A 22,743-nucleotide genomic window follows, 5' to 3' on the forward strand; every position below is an offset into this window, starting at 1 on the left:
GAAGGCAGGGCTGTCTGGGCTGGCAGGCCCCTTTGCTCCACTCTGCTCTGCTCCCGCATCACACATCACCACACTATGGGCGTCAGTTGGGAATACCATAGCTCAAGACCAAAAATGTAAAGTAGGCTAAAATCATTCCAATCCCGATTAAAATGCAACGTCTGTTTAGCGTATTGGTTGAATACCTGGCTTTAGGACCAGGCGGCGCATGGCTTGGAGAGGAGCTGCCAGCCTGCTCGCCTTTTATTTTACTTTTAGAAAGCAGAGCGCCGAGACAGTGGCAGTTTTAGTTTCATGTATTGGTATGAAAATAAACACAACTTAACAACTTGCTATTCAGAGAATTTCCCCAAATACATGTCCTGTTTATTTTTATTTTATAAAGCTAGGCTACTTACTGTTTTCATTGCGCTACTGCCGTGTGCTCTCCTCCCATGTAGTTGAAGGCGCTGTTTGTAGCTTCCCACCAATGGTCTTTATACAAAGTGTGAAGCGGGAAGCCACGAGACAATGTTGTTAGGAAATGCAATGAGAGACAATGACACTGTCATAGTACACTGTATGGGCCTTCCACAAGGGTGGATTCATATAGCCTATAGCAGGGGGTCGGCAACCACTTTCATGTGAAGTGCCAATTTACAATTGACCTTACCATTTCTAATGTTCTGCGTGCCAGTAATGATTTTCATATACGCATTGTAGGGCTACCTTACTGTGCCCAAAACATGTATGTATTATTAGTTATGGTATTCAATTGGTAGTTCCAGTCTAGTCCCATCGCTACAACTCCCATACAGACTTGGGAAAGCCGGGATAGCCGAGCGTCCGCCGAAACACGACCCAGCCAAGCCGCACTGCTCCTTGACACAATGCCCGCTTAACGCGTGGGCCAGCTGCACCAATGTGTCGGAGGAAACATCCTACACCTGGCTACTATGTCAGTGTGCACGCGCCTGGCCCACCACAGGAGTCGCTAGAGCGCAATGGGACAAGGACATCCCGGCCGGGAACAAACCCTCCACTAACCTGGAAGACGCTGAGCAAATTGTGTGCCACCCCAAGGGTGTCCCGGTCGCGGCCGGCTGCAACAGAGCCTGGACTCGAACCAGGATCTCTAGTGGCACAGCGAGCACTGCGATGCAGAGCCTTAGACTACTGCGCCACTCTGGTGGCCAGCCAACACATTTCTAGCTGCCTACAAACTGAAGAATTCTAAGGCCTACTACAAGTTAGAGACAATTCAGCACCACGCCACAGAGCTCCATTATGCCTACCTGTACCGAGGCGCTGTCCATTCAGTGGTGCTGAATCACGGACACAGCCTTAGCTCCCACATGTGGAGATTTTATTTTTGTATTTCGTGACTTTTGTCATTTTTTGTTTCAGTTTGTTTATGCGCCCTTGTTGATTGTAGGCCTAAGTAAGTCCTTTGATGTACAGTACCAGTCAAAAGTTTGGACACACCTACTCATTCAAGGGTTTTTCTTTATTTTTGCCATTTTCTACATTGTAGAATAATAGTGAGGACATCAAAACTATGAAATAACATATGGAATCATGTAGTAACCAAAAAAGTGTTAACCAAATCAAAATACTGTATATTTTATATTTGAGATTCTTCAATGTAGCCACCCTTTGCCTTGATGACAGCTTTGCACACTCCTGGCATTCTCTCAACCAGCTTCACCTGGAATGCTTTTCCAACAGTCTTGAAGGAGTTCCCACATATGCTGAGTACTTGTTGGCTGGTTTTCCTTCACTTCAACTCATCCCAAACCATCTCTGGGTTGAGGTCGGATGATTGTGGAGGCCAGGTCATCTGATGCAGCACTCCAGCATTCTCCTTCTTGGTCAAATAGCCCTTACACAGCCTGGACATTTGTCCCCCACATTCTGAAATTGCATTTTTGTCCCCCCTAGTTTTATCATTGGAATGTGATACAAAACTAGGAAGTAGTGTGCTCTAGGACCATGCGGACACCTCTGAGCGGTCGAGTAGGCTGTTTGGAGTGTTTTTCCAACTGGATGAAAAAAAATATATGTCCCCGCACTTCTAAAACCAAAGTTGTGCACCTGGTAAATACTACGGTATTTAATTTTCATATACCCTGCCCATTGTCCTCCACCATATCGCAATTTGTGTCACCCATTAGTGAGAAACCTACATGCCAAGTATAGACCATATATTGTGTTCCCTACAAGTAATAGAAACAAGCAGAAGTGCTGAACTATCCATTCAGACCCCAGTCCTACCTACCTACAGGTTATGGAGAATGTGCTCTTTTAGTATTTCAATAGGTTTTCTGAAGGAGAAAGCCTCCACTTCTATGTCAAAGGTAAAAAAACAAAAACACTATAGTAAATACTACAGTAATGTCTGCAAAAACACTACAGTATATACTACAGTATACTACAATCTGCAAAAACACTACATTAATTACTATAGTATATACCACAGTTTTGTTTTACTACAGTATTTATACTATAGTTAACTGTAAATACTATAGTATACTAAAGCAAATACTACAGTAAATTTTACAGTAGTCACAGTAAGATTTTTTAGTGCTTTAGTCCTCAAAAACACTACAGTGAATACTATAGTATTTGTTTATGTGGATGTATGCACCATTGCACAAGTAAATGAGTCAATGTGAGATGAGTTTGAGAAGTGGTTGACATTGTATATGCCGTTCCTCAGACTTTTAAATCTTATATTGTGGTGATAAAGTGGTTTGTGAAAGTATTCACCCTATTTTGTTGCATTTTTCCTATTTTGTTGCCTTACAACCTGGAATTAAAATAGATTTTGGGGGGTTCGTATCATTTGATTTACACAACATGCCTAACACTTTGAAGATGCAAAATGTTTTTTATTGTGAAACGAACAAGAAATAAGACACAAAAACTGAAAACTTGAGCGTGCATAACTATTCATCCCCCCCAAAGTCAATACTTTTTAGAGCCACCCTTTGCAGCAATTACAGCTGCAAGTCTCTTGGGGTATGTCTCTATAAGCTTGGGACATCTAGCCACTGGGATTTTTGCCCATTCTTCAAGGCAAAACTGCTCAAGCCCCTTCAAGTTGGATGGGTTCCGCTGGTGTACAGCAATCTTTAAGTCATACCACAGATTATCAATTGGATTGAGGTCTGGGCTTTGACAAGGCCATTCCAAGACATTTAAATGTTTCCCCTTAAACCATTCGAGTGTTGCTTTAGCAGAAGGCTTGGGGTCATTGTCCTGCTGGAAGGTGAACCTCCGTCGCAGTCTCAAATCTCTTGAAGACTGAAACAGGTTTCCCCTCAAGAATTTCCCTGTATTTAGTGCCATCCATCATTCCTTCAATTCTGACCAGTTTCCCAGTCCCTGCCGATGAAAAACATCCCCACAGCATGATGCTGCCACCACCATGCTTCACTGTGGGGATGGTGTTCTTTGGGTGATGGGATGTGTTGGGTTTGCGCCAGAAATAGCGTTTTCCTTGATGGCCAAGAAGCTCAATTTGTTTGGGGAGTCTCCCACATGCCATTTGACAAACACCAAACGTGTTTGCTTATTTTTTCTTAAAGCAATGGCTTTTTTTCTGGCCACTCTTCCGTAAAGCCCAGCTCTTTGGAGTGTATGGCTTAAAGTGGTCCTATGGACAGATACTTCAATCTCCGCTGTGGAGCTTTGCAGCTCCTTCAGGGCTATCTTTGGTCTCTTTGTTTCCTCTCTTTGTTGCCTACCCTCCTTGCCTGGTCTGTGATTTTTGGTGGGCGGCCCTCTATTGGCAGGTTTGTTGTGGTGCCATTTTCTTTCAAAAAAAATTTGTAATGGATTTAATGGTGCTCCGTGGGATGTTCAAAGTTTCGGATATGTTTTTATAACCCAACGCTGATCTGTACTTCTCCACAACTTTGTCCCTGACCTGTTTGGAGAGATTCTTGGTCTTCATGGTACCGCTTGCTTGGTGGTGCCCCTGGCTTAGTGGTGTGGCAGACTCTGGGGCCTTTCAGAACAGGTGTATATATACTGAGATCATGTGACAGATCATGTGACACTTAGATTGCACACAGGTGGACTTTATGTAACTAATTATGCGACTTCTGAAGGTAATTGGTTGCACAAGATCTTGTTTAGGGGCTTCATAGCAAAGGGGTGAATACATATGCATGCACCATTTTAATTTTTTTGAATTTTTTGAAACAGGTTATTATTTCCATTTCACTTCACCAATTTAAACTATTTTGTGAATGTCCATTACATGAAATCCCCCAAAAAATCTATTTAAATTACAGGTTGTTATGTAACAAAATAGGAAAGAACACCAAGGAGGATGAATACTTTTGCAAGCTCTGTAATTTATTAATGGGGTAATTTTTGTTCTTTTTTTCTCCATTTGAGAGTTTTTAAATTGTGTAGAAATGCAGTAAATGAATTTCAATTTCCCAATAATGTCTTGGAATTTGCCATACCCTAGGTTTAGCTGAACTGACTCCACTGCACGCAACCCTGGATCTTATTTCCAAGAGTTTTCTGTCGTCTTTTAATCACAGCTTTTCTATACAAACTTTCATATGCCTTTTTAATAGGAGGAGATCGGAAAGCTTGTCCATGTACAGCCACAGCCCCTGGCATCCATTCACCTCCACTACAGTAGCATTGCTCCACACCAACCCAACCAGGGTTCACCATAAAATATGCCATTAGCAGATGCTTTTATCCAAAGCGACATATAGTCTAACACACATTTTACATATGGGTGGCCCTGGGATTCAAAACCACAATCATGGCATTGCAAGGACCATTCTCTACCAACTGAGGCATACAGGATCAACATCTGCTGGGTCCAAAGACTGAGACTGTGTCCCAAATGGCACCCCATTCCCTATATAGTGCGCTATGGGCCCTGGTCAAAAGTAGTACACTACATAGGAAATAGGTTGCCATTTTGGTTTGCAGACCAAGGTAGTCAGTGGAGCAGAAGAGATCCAGGCTCCAGAAGCACCATGGCAACAGCGTCCGCCATGGCTGGGCAGCTCTCCTCCCTCCATACCCCACTGCCTGGTGAGGCACAGCAGCCAGGTCCTCAGGGGGAAGCGGTCCAAAGGACTGGAGCTCAACTATAAGTCTTACAGTGTCACCATGTAAATGAGCCGTGGCACGGCGGAGGCTTGCTGTGATCTTACTGAATGCCTGATGTGTACCACCACAGTCCTCTGAGGCACTTATTCCACTGATAGGCATGACTTCTTCCCAGAAACAACTAAAGGCATGTCTTCCTACCTTAGTTCTCAGAAGCAAGAACATCATCAAACCCCTATTCAGTTTCATCTTAACCTGTGCCCCTCAGTCCCAGTAGACTACAGTACCACTGCTGGACACTGTGTCTAAAAGATAACACATTGGCAGTAAGTTATCCCACTCTACAGTGTATTGATTTACATACATAACTTACATAAATTGCCTCATTTACATCTAACTCTTTTCACAGTAGCAGCAGAACATGAAAATTATTTCCTTTGATCTCAGGCTACAGTTTCATTATGGTATGTACAGTAGCTGTAGAGTGAGGATAGATACAGAATGCCATCAACTATTCAACCCTAAGTGGGGCTCATTTACGTTGCCTTCACTATGGTATAAAGCCTTGGGTTATGCCAAGAAGCAACCAGACAATATCACTAGAGAGCTATTTCAAGAAGCCTTAATCTTCTCTACCCCTACTGACAGACCCCCCTACTCCCCCCAAGGGAGCACAGCAAATGTTCTCCTCCTTGTTAGACACATTAAATGATTTGTAAATTCAAGCAGAAGGCCAGACTGTGAATTCTAACAATTTACATTTTCACATTTTGTATGCTAATCTTAAAAAATGCTGGAGTAATCCTCTTGTAATTTTTTCTTTAACATTTCTATAACATACATTGAGTGTACAAAACATTTAGAATCACTGCTCTCTCCATGACAGAGACAACTAAAGCTATCATCCCTAAATGATGTCACTTATTAAATCCACTTCAATCAGATTAGACGAAGGGAAGGAGACAGGTTAAAGAAGGATTTTTAAGTCTTGAGACAATTGACAATTGAGACAATTGACAATTGTGTATGTGTGCCATTCAGAGGGTGAATGGGCAAGACAAAAGATGGGGTATAGTAGTAGGTGCCATGCATACCAGTTTGTGTCAAGAAATGCAACGCTGCTGGGGTTTTCACCCGCAACATTTTCCCATGTGTATCAAGAATGGTCCACCACCCAAATGACATCCAGCCAACTTGACACAACTGTGGGAAGCATTGGAGTCAACATGGGCCACTATCCCTATGGAACGCTTCCGACACCTTGTAGAGTCCATGCCCCGACGAATTGAGTCTGTTTTGAGGGGGGGTGGGGGGTAAAACTCAATATTAGGAAGGTGTTCCTAATGTTTTGTATACTCAGTGTACATTACTGTCATAAAACTTCACATAAACCCAATCACCTTGATGTAAGTATAGTTAATACAAATACACCAAGGAGTAAGAATCAGAAGGGGGAACACTTTAACATTCTAATGACTCAAATGAAGAACAGGATTAATTGGGGTCTCTCTTAAATTGTCTAAGAGCCATGCTATTGTTTAGGGAAATATGCACACTGGTGATTTTTTTCTCTCTCAAATCGATTCACTTGTCTTTCTTTCTTTTTCTCATTAAATTGTTCGTACAAATGTAATATTTGTGGTCACACAGAACACAGAATTATAAAGTGGCGAGTGTTCAATGTTTGCTGATTTGATTACATTTGGGTTTCTAAACGCTGGAGGGACAGTTCAGAAAAAACTTCCCATATGGTGGGAATCACACAAGCACATCGTCAGCTAAAAAGTAACCCCAAAGCAATGCAGATTCTTTCCTACCAGCTGTTACATGTTACATTGAAGCAAGGATATTGAAATTTACCAGATGTTGCCTGGCAAACGAGTGGAAGTTGAGGTTATACTGTAAATCAGATATTTGTATGGATAGAGTAACAGTAGCTGTGATTTGAGATGCCATTAATGTAAATATAACATGTTGATGTAAATGTTAATATTACAGTAGCATCAGTCATGTTAATTTCCTGTACATGTATCTTACTAAAAAATACTATAATATATCATCGCTTGAGATAATTTTTGTTGCTCTGATGATTTCATTGATTGCTATAGCCATTTGGTTTCTCAAGGGACTGGAAGTTGGTCCATAATGGTGGGAAGGTGGAAAACAATGGAAAATGATGACTGTAGCAAGTCACTGAGACAAAAAGCCTGTTGGTGTGACGGTTCTTTGTAAGTTTTCTGGCTCCACTGGAAAACATACGATTAGAATCAATCATATTAAACTGTCTTTAAAGTTGAAATCAGCAGTTGCCACATCTGTTTTTAGACCTATAAATTAATGATATGTACCCACTGATTCTTGAAGTATATGAATTATAAATACCTCATGAGCTAAGTTTTACTGTCATATCCCATCAGAACCTAAAATATAAGCTTGTTTTGCTCCAATTGCTAAAAGGCCAGCTCTTATTTTGCAGTTGCATCACCCCTTACTAGTAGTTAGTTGTATCAGCCAATCACAGTCTGCCATTCCCTGTGCACCTCCAAAAAACCCACGGTCAGAAGATCCCATTGCTTCTGTGGAGATCCAGCCGACCTCAGTTCTGATCTCGGAGTCCTCACCTGTCGTCGCTGCGGGGGCCAAGCTGAGTCCTCTCGCTGTGGCCTGGCCTCCTGATCTGGGGACTTCGTCTGGTCATCCTGCTACGACCTGGTCTCCTGATCCAAGGCCCTCACCTGGTCCCTCTGCCTGGATCTGGCCTTTCCGGTGGCTACTGCCCATTGGTGCTTCGTGGGTCCAGCCACGAGAGTATCCAGTCCCAGGGTCCTTGTTGAGATCTTGAGATCTGCTGCTGCAGCTCTGCGGTCTCCAGTCCTGAGATCCTTGTTCGAGCTTTGCCGCTGTGGCCCTGATGTCTCCAGTCCCGGTGTCCTCAGCTGATACTGTGCCAGGGGTCAAGATGACTCCTGCTCATCCGCTGGGGGCCTAACCTGCCCTCACTGCCGAGGTCCTCATGTTGCCTTTTTCTGGGCAGAGGGGGTGGCCGCCACCAGGTCCACTACTGCGTCCGGTTGGCTCCCCTCTTCCAGATCTGCTGCACAGCCTGCACTGGTCCCCGCCACATCACTCACTCTGGTTTGGTGATCTCAAGCACCTTCTTGATGGGGGTGGCCAGATGCACAAACAACAGAAGCCCTGTTTGGCCAGAGGCCTATGCCCTACGATTCTTATGGGGTGGCCAGACACACTCAAGGATTTCCTAGTTGGACTAGTAACTGAAAGTTTTCAAGATCGAATCCCCGAGCTGACAAGGACAAATCTGTTGTTCTGCCCCTGAACACGGCAGTTAACCCACTGTTCCTAGGCCGTCATTGACAATAAGAATAGGTTCTTAACTGACTTGCCTAGTTAAAAAAACATTTTTTTAATTTTTATACAGTCTCACTTTCTATGTGAGCAGTCAGTTCTGAAGTTTGATGTGGAGTTTGGTGTGGCGAAACCCATTATCTGAATAAACCTGTCTGAAGATATCGTGGACTTGGACACCTGTGGTGGCTTCACCGTATCCACTGGCACCTAATATCTCTTTACTAGTGACCGTTATTCATGGTTCTCCTGGATCAGCCCCTTAGTATTCTTCACCAATGTTTGTAAACAAAGTAAATGTAAGTAAACACTATATCACTTCAAAACACAAAAATAATAATATCATGGATGGTCAGTCCATGCATCCATAGCTCTGTCTGTGAATTTGAGAGTGATTACATTTCTCCAGCCCCATCCCGCAGCTTTTTACCAAAACAGTTGCGCTTTGTTATTATTTCATCTTCTGATTGGCCTTTTAATGAAGCCAATACTGTAGAGAACTTGACCCCAATATATATTATGTTTTTACGAAAATATCTTCAAGAACATCGCATAAATGTCCAGGGTCTCGATCAAGAGTAGGGCTGAAATGGAAAAGTTTTCTTATATTCATCACAAAATCTAATCTATCAGTGAATTCAAACAGAATATTTTTAATTACACTATCGATAACTTTTTAAAATGGTTTTCCACAATGTAGGTCAGAAATAGGTCCCATAGTTTATCATGAATTACCCAAAGTATGCACAATAGCGTTTTGCTGGTATGGAAATGTCCCTGTATCTTTCTAATGGTCTTTCCATCCATCCAGACATACAGTTGAAGTTGGAAGTTTACATACACCTTAGACAAATACATTTAAACTCAGATTTTCACAATTCCTTACATTTAATCCTAGTAAAAATTCCCTGTCTTCGGTCAGTTAGGATCACCACTTTATTTTAAGAATGTGAAATGTCAGAATAATAGTAGAGAGAATGATTTATTTCAGCTTTTATTTCTTTCATCATATTCCCAGTGGGTCAGAGGTTTACGTACATTCAATTAGTATTTGGTAGCATTGCCTTTAAATTGTTTAACTTGGGTCAAACGTTTCGCCTTCCACAAGCTTCCCACAATAAGTTGGGTGAATTTTGGCCCATTCCTCCTGACAGAGCTGGTGTAACCGAGTCAGGTTTGGAGGCCTCCTTGCTTGCACACACTTTTCAGTTCTGCCCACACATTTTCTATAGGATGGGGTCAGGGCTTTGTGATGGCCACTCCAATACCTTGACTTTGTTGTCCTTAAGCCATTTTGCCACAACTTTGGAAGTATGCTTAGGGTTAATGTCCATTTGGAAGACCCATTTGTGACCAAGCTTTAACTTCCTGACTGATGTCTTGAGATGTTACTTCAATATATCCACATCATTTTCCTGCCTCATGATACCATCTATTTTGTGAAGTGCACCAGTCCCTCCTGCAGCAAAACACCCCCACAACATGATGCTGCCACCCCCGTGCTTCACGGTTGGGATGGTGTTCTTCAGCTTGCAAGCCTCCCCCTTTTTCCTCCAAACATAACGATGGTCATTATGGCCAAACAGTTCTATTTTTGTTTAATCAGAACAGAGGACATTTCACCAAAAATTACGATCTTTGTCCCCATGTGCAGTTGCAAACCGTAGTCTGGCTTTTGTATGTGTCAGATTGTGTGTGCAACTGGTCAACTGGTGTCAGGTGCATGAGAGCAGAGATGAGTGAACAGGCCCACTTTAATTGGCAGAAGCAAAAGTCGGACGCAACAGCGTCACAACACTCCAGCCAAAGGCAAAAGTGAAATAGCGCACTGGTAACATCAAAATAATGAACAACAATACAATACCTCGGGTTGAAACAATACTCTGAAAAAAACAGCCTGACGCGACACACAATTAATGTAACGAACAATTTCACACACAGACATGGGGGGGAACAGAGGATAATATACACGTAGATGATGAGAGAATGTAAACCAGGTGTCCGGGAAAACAAGACAAAACAAATGGAAAATGAAAGGTGGAGTGGCGATGGCAAGAAGACCGGTGACGTCGACCGCGAGCGCCGCCCGAACAAGGAGAGGAACCGACTTTGGCGGAAGTCATGACAGTATGGCGGTTTTGGAGCAGTGGCTTCTTCCTTGCTGAGCGGCCTTTCAGGTTATGTCGATATAGGACTCGTTTTACTGTGGATATAGATAATTTTGTACCTGTTTCCTCCAGCATCTTCACAAGGTCTTTTGCTGTTGTTCTGGGATTGATTTGCACTTTTCACACCAAAGTACGTTCATCTCTAGGAGACAGAACACATCTCCTTCCTGAGCGGTATGATGGCTGCGTTGTCCCATGGTTTTTATACTTGCGTACTATTGTTTGCAGAAATGAACATGGTACCTTCAGGCATTTGGAAATTGCTCCCAAGGATGAACCAGACTTGTGGATGTCTACAATTTTTTTTATGAGGTATTGGCTGATTTCTTTTAATTTTCCCATGAGGTCATGCAAAGAGGCACTGAGTTTGAAGGTAGGCCTTGAAATACATCCACAGGTACACCTCCAATTGACTCAAATGATGTCAATTAGTCTATCAGAAGCTTCTAAAGACATGACAATTTTCTGGAATTTTCCAAACTGTTTAAAGGCACAGTCAACTTAGTGTATGTAAACTTCTGACCCACTGGAATTGTGATACAGTGAATTATAAGTGAAATAATCTGTCTGTAAACAATTGTTGGAAAAATGACTTGTGTCATGCACAAAGTAGATGTCCTAACCGACTTGCCAAAACTATAGTTTGTTAACAAGACATTTGTGGAGTGGTTGAAAAACGAGTTTTAATGACTCCAACCTAAGTGTATGTGAACTTCCGACTTCAACTGTAGATGGATTTGATTACGACTGCTTTGTCACGCTAAGAGAATCCCTCCGCTTCCCCTCACAGCCAGTATTTAATAACCCCTCATTACACCAGAACAACAGGACTGTTACAATGGCTGCCATTGGAGACAATGCAGGTGTTAATGGTGGAGGGTGTTTGGCTGTGTTAATATGGTCAATGCTCTGTGGTTGCCTGGGTGGGCGAGGTGGGTGCATGAGGAGGTGGTAGGACTCAGTGGTTTTGGTGTTGACACTGTTCGATTGAGTTAATGTGGGTGCTGCTCTGTGCATGTGGACAGAGGGATGCCCCAGCTGTGTCTGTCTGTCTGTCTGCTCTCCAGTCTTTAAATTATGGATATTTTGTGTGAAATTGGGCAGAGATTCCCCACAGGACAATAACAGAGGAGTGAGAGAGAGATACAGCGTGTGTGTGTGTGAGAGAGAGAGAGCAAGAGATAAAGAAACAGAGAGAAAGAGAGAGATACAGAGTGTGTGTGTGTGAGAAAGAGAGAGAGAAATAAAGAAAGTAAAGAGAATGAGAGAATGAGAGAACGAGAGAACAGAGAATCTTCCCAGGTGAGGAGAGGACAGACTCTTTAAGTATGATTGAGCTGGCCACTTTGGGAGTCACATTCCTCTAGCTGGTAATTTATCTGCTTGATAATGCACAGCCAAAGGCTCAGGCCTCCTTGGGTCACAAGCTAAGCCACACATCTCCACCTCGTCCCCGCCTTGTACATCTATCCCATTAAATTCTTGCCTCTTGTGCACTAGCCCAGTGGTTCCCAACCTGGGGTACTAGGACCCCTGGGGGTACTTGGCCTATACATAGGGGTTACTTGAGAAGACTTGTGAGACCATAGGCTTACTGGTAAAATGCACACGAGGGGGTACTTCAGGGGTACTCTGGACAGAGCAATATTTAATTGGTGGTACAGTATGTCGCTTTCCTCATTTCAGAGAGTTATAGGGGAAAGAAGGGAAATGGAAAGGGGGGCACCTAGTCAGTTGTACAACTGAATTCATTCAACCAAAATGTGTTGTCCACATTTAACCCAACCCCTGCGAATCAGAGAGGTGTGGGGGGCTGCCTTAATTGTTCAACTCAGGTGTCAATTTATTACTGAGAGTCATCTGCCTCCAGTGATACCCTCTAGGCACCTGTTGTTGAACCTTCTAACATTCAGATAGATTCTACCTCTTCCTCTTTAAATTCTACCACTGATAAATCCTACACACCAGAAATATACAGTATATTACTGTAACAGATACATAGTTAGATGATTAGGCATAATCTGGGAAATAGTTAAAGATTTTTTTCTCAAAGGTAATTTTGAAGTGGTCATGACACCAACACGGATATATTTTTTCCTATCAAAAGCCATTTGTGAGGTGTACCATGGATATAGTGCCTTGCAAAATTATTTTGTTTCATTATAACCTGTAATTTAAATAGATTTTTATTTGGATTTCATGTAATGGACATACACAAAATAGTCAAAATCCGCGAAGTGAAATAAAAAAAATAACTTGTTTCAAAATAATTATAGAAAAAACCCCTGAAAAGTGGTTTGTGCAAATGTATTCACCCCTTTGCTATGAAGCCCCTAAACAAGATCTGGTGCAACCAATTACCTTCAGATGTCACATAATTAGTTACATAAAGTCTACCTGTGTGCAATCTAAGTGTCACATAATCTGTCACATGATCTCAGTATATATACACCTGTTCTGAAAGGTCCCAGTGTCACACCCTGACCTTAGAGAGCCTTTTTATGTCTCTATTTGGTTTGGTCAGGGTGTGATTTGGGGTGGGCATTCTATGTTTTGTTTTCTATGATTTTGTGGTTCTATGTTTTGGCCGGGCATGGTTCTCAATCAGGGACAGCTGTCTATCATTGTCTCTGATTGGGAACCATACTTAGGTAGCCCTTTTTCCCTCCTTTCAGTGTGGGTAGTTGTCTTTGTTTGTGGCACTATAGCCCTTAAGCTTCACGGTTTATTCTTTCGTTTGTTGTTTTGTTGGCGACATTTGTTGGCGACTTCTTCTTTAATAAAAAGGGAATGTACGCTCACCACGCTGCACCTTGGTCTCCTCCTTTCAAAGTCCGTGACACCCAGAGTCTGCCACACCACTAAGCAAGGGGCACCACCAAGCAACCGGCACTATGAAGACCAAGGAGCTCTCCAAACACGTCAGGGACAAAGTTGTGGAGAAGTACAGATCAGGATTGGATTATAAAAACATATCCGAAACTTAGAAAATCCCACGGAGCACCATTAAATCCATTACAAAAAGATTTGAAAGAATATGGCTTACAACAAATCTGCCAAGAGAGAGCCGCCCACCAAAAATCACGGATCAGGCAAGGAGGGTATTAATCAGAGAGGCAACACAGAGACCAAAGATAACCCTGAAGGAGCTGCAAAGCTCCACAGCGGAGATTGAAGTTTCTGTCCATAGGACCACTTTAAGGCGTACACTCCACAGAGCTGGGCTTTACGGAAGTGGCCAGAAAAAAGCCATTGCTTAAAGAAAAAAATAAGCAAACACGTTTGGTGTTCGCCAAAAGGCATGTGGGAGACTCCCCAAACATGCGAAAGAAGGTACTCTGGTCAGATGAGACAAAATGTGTTTTTTGGGGCCATCAAGGAAAACGCTATGTCTGGCGCAAACCCAACACCTTCCATCACCCCGAGAACACCATTCCCACAGTGAAGCATGGTGGTGGCAGCATCATGCCACAGGGATGTTTTTCATCGGCATGGACTGGGAAACTGGTCAGAATTGAAGGAATGATGGATGGTGCTAAATACAGGGAAATTCTTGAGGGAAACCTGTTTATGTCTTCCAGAGATTTGAGACTGGGACAGAGGTTCTACTTCTAGCAGGACAATGACCCTATGCATACTGCTAAAGCAACACTCGAGTGGTTTAAGGGGAAACGTTTAAATGTCTTGGAATGGCATAGTCAAAACCCAGACCTCAATCTAATTGAGAATCTGTGGTATGACTTGCTGTACACCAGTGGAACCAATCCAACTTGAAGGAGCTGGAGCACACAGACATGGGGGGGAACAGAGGATAATATACACGTAGATGATGAGAGAATGTAAACCAGGTGTGCGGGAAAACAAGACAAAACAAATGGAAAATGAAAGGTGGAGTGGCGATGGCAAGAAGACCGGTGACGTCGACCGCGAGCGCCGCACGAACAAGGAGAGGAACCGACTTTGGCGGAAGTCATGACAGTATGGCGGTTTTGGAGCAGTGGCTTCTTCCTTGCTGAGCGGCCTTTCAGGTTATGTCGATATAGGACTCGTTTTACTGTGGATATAGATAATTTTGTACCTGTTTCCTCCAGCATCTTCACAAGGTCTTTTGCTGTTGTTCTGGGATTGATTTGCACTTTTCACACCAAAGTACGTTCATCTCTAGGAGACAGAACACATCTCCTTCCTGAGCGGTATGATGGCTGCGTTGTCCCATGGTTTTTATACTTGCGTATTATTGTTTGCAGAAATGAACATGGTACCTTCAGGCGTTTGGAAATTGCTCCCAAGGATGAACCAGACTTGTGGATGTCTACAATTTTTTTTATGAGGTATTGGCTGATTTCTTTTAATTTTCCCATGAGGTCATGCAAAGAGGCACTGAGTTTGAAGGTAGGCCTTGAAATACATCCACAGGTACACCTCCAATTGACTCAAATGATGTCAATTAGTCTATCAGAAGCTTCTAAAGACATGACAATTTTCTGGAATTTTCCAAACTGTTTAAAGGCACAGTCAACTTAGTGTATGTAAACTTCTGACCCACTGGAATTGTGATACAGTGAATTATAAGTGAAATAATCTGTCTGTAAACAATTGTTGGAAAAATGACTTGTGTCATGCACAAAGTAGATGTCCTAACCGACTTGCCAAAACTATAGTTTGTTAACAAGACATTTGTGGAGTGGTTGAAAAACGAGTTTTAATGACTCCAACCTAAGTGTATGTGAACTTCCGACTTCAACTGTAGATGGATTTGATTACGACTGCTTTGTCACGCTAAGAGAATCCCTCCGCTTCCCCTCACAGCCAGTATTTAATAACCCCTCATTACACCAGAACAACAGGACTGTTACAATGGCTGCCATTGGAGACAATGCAGGTGTTAATGGTGGAGGGTGTTTGGCTGTGTTAATATGGTCAATGCTCTGTGGTTGCCTGGGTGGGCGAGGTGGGTGCATGAGGAGGTGGTAGGACTCAGTGGTTTTGGTGTTGACACTGTTCGATTGAGTTAATGTGGGTGCTGCTCTGTGCATGTGGACAGAGGGATGCCCCAGCTGTGTCTGTCTGTCTGTCTGCTCTCCAGTCTTTAAATTATGGATATTTTGTGTGAAATTGGGCAGAGATTCCCCACAGGACAATAACAGAGGAGTGAGAGAGAGATACAGCGTGTGTGTGTGTGAGAGAGAGAGAGCAAGAGATAAAGAAACAGAGAGAAAGAGAGAGATACAGAGTGTGTGTGTGTGAGAAAGAGAGAGAGAAATAAAGAAAGTAAAGAGAATGAGAGAATGAGAGAACGAGAGAACAGAGAATCTTCCCAGGTGAGGAGAGGACAGACTCTTTAAGTATGATTGAGCTGGCCACTTTGGGAGTCACATTCCTCTAGCTGGTAATTTATCTGCTTGATAATGCACAGCCAAAGGCTCAGGCCTCCTTGGGTCACAAGCTAAGCCACACATCTCCACCTCGTCCCCGCCTTGTACATCTATCCCATTAAATTCTTGCCTCTTGTGCACTAGCCCAGTGGTTCCCAACCTGGGGTACTAGGACCCCTGGGGGTACTTGGCCTATACATAGGGGTTACTTGAGAAGACTTGTGAGACCATAGGCTTACTGGTAAAATGCACACGAGGGGGTACTTCAGGGGTACTCTGGACAGAGCAATATTTAATTGGTGGTACAGTATGTCGCTTTCCTCATTTCAGAGAGTTATAGGGGAAAGAAGGGAAATGGAAAGGGGGGCACCTAGTCAGTTGTACAACTGAATTCATTCAACCAAAATGTGTTGTCCACATTTAACCCAACCCCTGCGAATCAGAGAGGTGTGGGGGGCTGCCTTAATTGTTCAACTCAGGTGTCAATTTATTACTGAGTCATCTGCCTCCAGTGATACCCTCTAGGCACCTGTTGTTGAACCTTCTAACATTCAGATAGATTCTACCTCTTCCTCTTTAAATTCTACCACTGATAAATCCTACACACCAGAAATATACAGTATATTACTGTAACAGATACATAGTTAGATGATTAGGCATAATCTGGGAAATAGTTAAAGATTTTTTTCTCAAAGGTAATTTTGAAGTGGTCATGACACCAACACGGATATATTTTTTCCTATCAAAAGCCATTTGTGAGGTGTACCATGGATATAGTGCCTTGCAAAATTATTTTGTTTCATTATAACCTGTAATTTAAATAGATTTTTATTTGGATTTCATGTAATGGACATACACAAAATAGTCAAAATCCGCGAAGTGAAATAAAAAAAATAACTTGTTTCAAAATAATTATAGAAAAAACCCCTGAAAAGTGGTTTGTGCAAATGTATTCACCCCTTTGCTATGAAGCCCCTAAACAAGATCTGGTGCAACCAATTACCTTCAGATGTCACATAATTAGTTACATAAAGTCTACCTGTGTGCAATCTAAGTGTCACATAATCTGTCACATGATCTCAGTATATATACACCTGTTCTGAAAGGTCCCAGTGTCACACCCTGACCTTAGAGAGCCTTTTTATGTCTCTATTTGGTTTGGTCAGGGTGTGATTTGGGGTGGGCATTCTATGTTTTGTTTTCTATGATTTTGTGGTTCTATGTTTTGGCCGGGCATGGTTCTCAATCAGGGACAGCTGTCTATCATTGTCTCTGATTGGGAACCATACTTAGGTAGCCCTTTTTCCCTCCTTTCAGTGTGGGTAGTTGTCTTTGTTTGTGGCACTATAGCCCTTAAGCTTCACGGTTTATTCTTTCGTTTGTTGTTTTGTTGGCGACATTTGTTGGCGACTTCTTCTTTAATAAAAAGGGAATGTACGCTCACCACGCTGCACCTTGGTCTCCTCCTTTCAAAGTCCGTGACACCCAGAGTCTGCCACACCACTAAGCAAGGGGCACCACCAAGCAACCGGCACTATGAAGACCAAGGAGCTCTCCAAACACGTCAGGGACAAAGTTGTGGAGAAGTACAGATCAGGATTGGATTATAAAAACATATCCGAAACTTAGAAAATCCCACGGAGCACCATTAAATCCATTACAAAAAGATTTGAAAGAATATGGCTTACAACAAATCTGCCAAGAGAGAGCCGCCCACCAAAAATCACGGATCAGGCAAGGAGGGTATTAATCAGAGAGGCAACACAGAGACCAAAGATAACCCTGAAGGAGCTGCAAAGCTCCACAGCGGAGATTGAAGTTTCTGTCCATAGGACCACTTTAAGGCGTACACTCCACAGAGCTGGGCTTTACGGAAGTGGCCAGAAAAAAGCCATTGCTTAAAGAAAAAAATAAGCAAACACGTTTGGTGTTCGCCAAAAGGCATGTGGGAGACTCCCCAAACATGCGAAAGAAGGTACTCTGGTCAGATGAGACAAAATGTGTTTTTTGGGGCCATCAAGGAAAACGCTATGTCTGGCGCAAACCCAACACCTTCCATCACCCCGAGAACACCATTCCCACAGTGAAGCATGGTGGTGGCAGCATCATGCCACAGGGATGTTTTTCATCGGCATGGACTGGGAAACTGGTCAGAATTGAAGGAATGATGGATGGTGCTAAATACAGGGAAATTCTTGAGGGAAACCTGTTTATGTCTTCCAGAGATTTGAGACTGGGACAGAGGTTCTACTTCTAGCAGGACAATGACCCTATGCATACTGCTAAAGCAACACTCGAGTGGTTTAAGGGGAAACGTTTAAATGTCTTGGAATGGCATAGTCAAAACCCAGACCTCAATCTAATTGAGAATCTGTGGTATGACTTGCTGTACACCAGTGGAACCAATCCAACTTGAAGGAGCTGGAGCACACAGACATGGGGGGGAACAGAGGATAATATACACGTAGATGATGAGAGAATGTAAACCAGGTGTGCGGGAAAACAAGACAAAACAAATGGAAAATGAAAGGTGGAGTGGCGATGGCAAGAAGACCGGTGACGTCGACCGCGAGCGCCGCACGAACAAGGAGAGGAACCGACTTTGGCGGAAGTCATGACAGTATGGCGGTTTTGGAGCAGTGGCTTCTTCCTTGCTGAGCGGCCTTTCAGGTTATGTCGATATAGGACTCGTTTTACTGTGGATATAGATAATTTTGTACCTGTTTCCTCCAGCATCTTCACAAGGTCTTTTGCTGTTGTTCTGGGATTGATTTGCACTTTTCACACCAAAGTACGTTCATCTCTAGGAGACAGAACACATCTCCTTCCTGAGCGGTATGATGGCTGCATTGTCCCATGGTTTTTATACTTGCGTATTATTGTTTGCAGAAATGAACATGGTACCTTCAGGCGTTTGGAAATTGCTCCCAAGGATGAACCAGACTTGTGGATGTCTACAATTTTTTTTATGAGGTATTGGCTGATTTCTTTTAATTTTCCCATGAGGTCATGCAAAGAGGCACTGAGTTTGAAGGTAGGCCTTGAAATACATCCACAGGTACACCTCCAATTGACTCAAATGATGTCAATTAGTCTATCAGAAGCTTCTAAAGACATGACAATTTTCTGGAATTTTCCAAACTGTTTAAAGGCACAGTCAACTTAGTGTATGTAAACTTCTGACCCACTGGAATTGTGATACAGTGAATTATAAGAGAAATAATCTGTCTGTAAACAATTGTTGGAAAAATGACTTGTGTCATGCACAAAGTAGATGTCCTAACCGACTTGCCAAAACTATAGTTTGTTAACAAGACATTTGTGGAGTGGTTGAAAAACGAGTTTTAATGACTCCAACCTAAGTGTATGTGAACTTCCGACTTCAACTGTAGAAAGCTGGAGCAGTTTGCCTTGAAGAATGGGCAAAAATCCCAGTGGCTAGATGTGCCAAGCTTATAGAGACATACCCCAAGAGACTTGCAGCTGTAATTGCTGCAAAATGCGACTCCACAAAGTATTGACTTTGGGGGTGTGAATAGTTATGTATGCTCAAGTTTTCCGTTTTTGTGTCTTATTTCTTATTTGTTTCACAATAAAAAACATTTTGCATCTTCAAGTGGTAGTCAGGTTGTGTAAATCAAATGATACAAATCCCCCCAAAAAACATTTTAATTACAGGTTGTAAGGTAACAAAATAGGAAAAATGCTACGGGGGTTGAATACTTTCGCAAGCCACTGTCGAGAGATTGATGCGGTGATTCAGCTAACATTTGACCATCAGCGTCATAGTGAAGTCAGTCGACTGAATAGCAGCCAACCTGCTCCATGCACACAGGCATTCCCCTGCTTTGCTCTACAAAATCATGCAGTTCAACCGTGCTTGATGGTAATGGCTTCATTTGGGCTTACCAGGGAGCCGTGTTGAGCAATGTTGGATTAGATCACACAGATGATGATGATGATGATGATGATGATGATGATGATGATGATGGTGGTAGGCTAACAGTGAGCTTCTCAGGCCAAACCGGTGTCGGTGGCAAAACCATGGTGGAAAAAGAGAAAGAGCTACAGCAGGGTCCCTGGTGTGTATTTAGCCCACAGTGTTCCTCCATCTGAAGTCTAACAGGTGATGCTCACCGGTTGACCTCGCTATCCTCCAGAGATTCTTGTGTCATGGTGCACTCCATGGAACCAATGTACTATACTACACGTTGGGCCCTAAAGAGGACTTTTACTTGCTTGGAAGAGTCAAAATACTAGAGAATAGCTTATTTTTGATACTTTAGGTCTAGAGGCGTTATTTTATAAATTCATGCGAGAACGGTACAACAAACATTAAACTATTTGTTTTCACCTACGATGTGATCAGTTGCTGCTGTAACTCGTTACAAAGAACAGGGCATGGTGGAACAACCTTACAACGTTTAATTTCTGGTGGGAATACTAGCTCAGTCATTGGTGTGTATATTAAGCCATGGTTTGTTACTGAACGTCACTATACAGCATTACAGAATAGCTCAGTCATTGGCATAATGGTACGTAGGATAGAGGAACGAATGTGGAGAGAGAATAAATGAGAAATCCCAAGTCTTCAAAACGAAGTGACTCAGAGATGAGTGAATCGTGACAGACAGTCCGAGGCAATGTTTTAATGGGGACACAAAGCAATACGCTCAAACTGCTGTGAACTTCGTTCTTCTCCTCACAGCCAAACACTGTCTTGTTAAAAACCCAAATTAATTTAGAAGAATTCATATCGGACGCTCTTTCCTCTGGCACAATAACAATGAATCCCAAATAGAATGTTTTAATTATCCTTTTCCAGCATATTAAATGTGGAGCTTATTGCTCCACGGGTGAATATATTGTCCAGTGAGGCCATTGAAAAGAAAACAACAGCCTTGCACAAACTAAGTAATACAGTGTACAGCTGCAATGTTGTTAGGCTTATCTTCCACATGGATAATGTATGATGAAAAATTTACAATAGTCTTACAAAATAACATTTCCGGCTTATATGAAATATTGTACTGCCACTGGCCATTTGCAATGAGATCCTCAGACATCAAAACAGGAAATATTGTCTTACTATAGAAACACTTAAAATGCAAATACCTTCATTATGGCCGTTGCTTTGCATTGCACTCTAGCCGTGAGATCCAGGTTCTAGCAGCAAGAGTCAGTTGGGACACACACAGATGTGTTGAGCAGGGGAACACAGCACAATGAGTTAGAGTCTGGGAGATGTGTGTGATGCTGGGCTGACAAGCGTTGTTAAAGGGATGGGGGATCTGGAAATGCAGATGGGTGGACATGTCAGGAGACAGGAGAGGAGTGGTGCTTTTGGGAGGGGGACAGCAACAATGATTATACAACAAGACATGCAGTCATCTGGACATATTCAAACGTATACCGGAAATGTGTTTATGTTTATGTGTGTGTGTGTGTGTGTGTGTGTGTGTGTGTGTGTGTGTGTGTGTGTGTGTGTGTGTGTGTGTGTGTGTGTGTGTGTGTGTGTGTGTGTGTGTGTGTGTGTGTGTGTGTGTGTGTGAATATACGTGCATGCGTCAGTACGTGTGTGTATATTTCTTCATTACTTGTCTGCCTACAGCAGAGCTGCAGGGGTGGCTGGGTGATAGGGGCCAACCATTAACCATTATCTCATAATGTTCTCGCACATTCATATTTGAACATGAAACCCTGTCATGTGCATTTATGGAAAAACCCACCCGCATTAACCGTCATATTATAAAATGATTAGCCGTATCAGTATTCATGCTGACCTTCATTAGTGTTTAATAGTAGGGGCAATCAGGCTGGTTTAATTTAGGAATTTAACATTTATCTGAACATAATACTTCATTAGGGCTTAATATTGTTTGTAAAAATGCAACTCAAGGTTTCAGTCTAAAAATCGTAAATTGTAGATGGATGAACGCAAGCCTGGTATTATTGTGTTTAAACAGCTCTGGTATTATTGTATTTAAACAGCTCTGGTATTATTGTATTTAAACAGCTCTGGTATTATTGTATTTAAACAGCTCTGGTATTATTGTATTTAAACAGCTCTGGTATTATTGTATTTAAACAGCTCTGGTATTATTGTATTTAAACAGCTCTGGTATTATTGTATTTAAAAAGCTCTGGTATTATTGTATTTAAACAGCTCTGGTATTATTGTATTTAAACAGCTCTGGTATTATTGTATTTAAACAGCTCTGGTATTATTGTATTTAAAAAGCTCTGGTATTATTGTATTTAAACAGCTCTGGTATTATTGTATTTAAACAGCTCTGGTATTATTGTATTTAAACAGCTCTGGTATTATTGTATTTAAACAGCTCTGGTATTATTGTATTTAAACAGCTCTGGTATTATTGTATTTAAACAGCTCTGGTATTATTGTATTTAAAAAGCTCTGGTATTATTGTATTTAAACAGCTCTGGTATTATTGTATTTAAACAGCTCTGGTATTATTGTATTTAAACAGCTCTGGTATTATTGTATTTAAACAGCTCTGGTATTATTGTATTTAAAAAGCTCTGGTATTATTGTATTTAAACAGCTCTGGTATTATTGTATTTAAACAGCTCTGGTATTATTGTATTTAAACAGCTCTGGTATTATTGTATTTAAACAGATCTGGTAATATTGTATTTAAACAGCTCTGGTATTATTGTATTTAAACAGCTCTGGTATTATTGTATTTAAACAGCTCTGGTATTATTGTATTTAAACAGCTGTGTACTCTGCAGGGTCAGCACAG

Source organism: Salvelinus namaycush, chromosome 28 (genome assembly GCF_016432855.1).
Source record: "Salvelinus namaycush isolate Seneca chromosome 28, SaNama_1.0, whole genome shotgun sequence".
Taxonomy (NCBI): domain Eukaryota; kingdom Metazoa; phylum Chordata; class Actinopteri; order Salmoniformes; family Salmonidae; genus Salvelinus; species Salvelinus namaycush.